Genomic DNA, 407 nt, shown 5'->3' on the forward strand with positions numbered 1-407 from the left:
AATGTAGTGCAGTAAAAAGATTAATATTTACTGTTGAAATGTAGAATACGTTAGCATAAAATTGAAAAGAAAATGATCGATGAGCTTAGGAATGATGAAAGCCATCATTTAACTGGATTTGTGTCATTTCTATACCGGCAAGTCATGATCTAGCTATTTCCCTTCCCACCCTGTCGGTGTCCACTGAAAAAGCAGCAGCGCTCTGCTTTTTGTAAAGAGGAGTGAAAAAGCTTACAGCACCTGGTATTCCCAGGCGGTCTCCCCATCCAAGTACTGACCAGGCCCGACCCTGCTTAGCTTCCGAGATCAGACGAGATCGGGCGTGTTAGGTGGTATGGCTGCAAGCAAATATTGCGCTACCAAAGGGCCTTTAAAGATACTATATCACCACGCTTGCTCTTTCGTCT

The 407-nt window shown here is 43.7% G+C and overlaps 1 pseudogene; it reads right to left on the reverse strand.

The window, feature by feature from the left end:
- Positions 1-228: 228 nt before the first annotated feature.
- On the reverse strand, positions 229-346 carry LOC129088706 (5S ribosomal RNA; annotated as a pseudogene).
- Positions 347-407: the final 61 nt, after the last annotated feature.

This window comes from Anoplopoma fimbria, unplaced genomic scaffold, assembly GCF_027596085.1.
Source record: "Anoplopoma fimbria isolate UVic2021 breed Golden Eagle Sablefish unplaced genomic scaffold, Afim_UVic_2022 Un_contig_3095_pilon_pilon, whole genome shotgun sequence".
Taxonomy (NCBI): Eukaryota; Metazoa; Chordata; class Actinopteri; order Perciformes; family Anoplopomatidae; genus Anoplopoma; species Anoplopoma fimbria.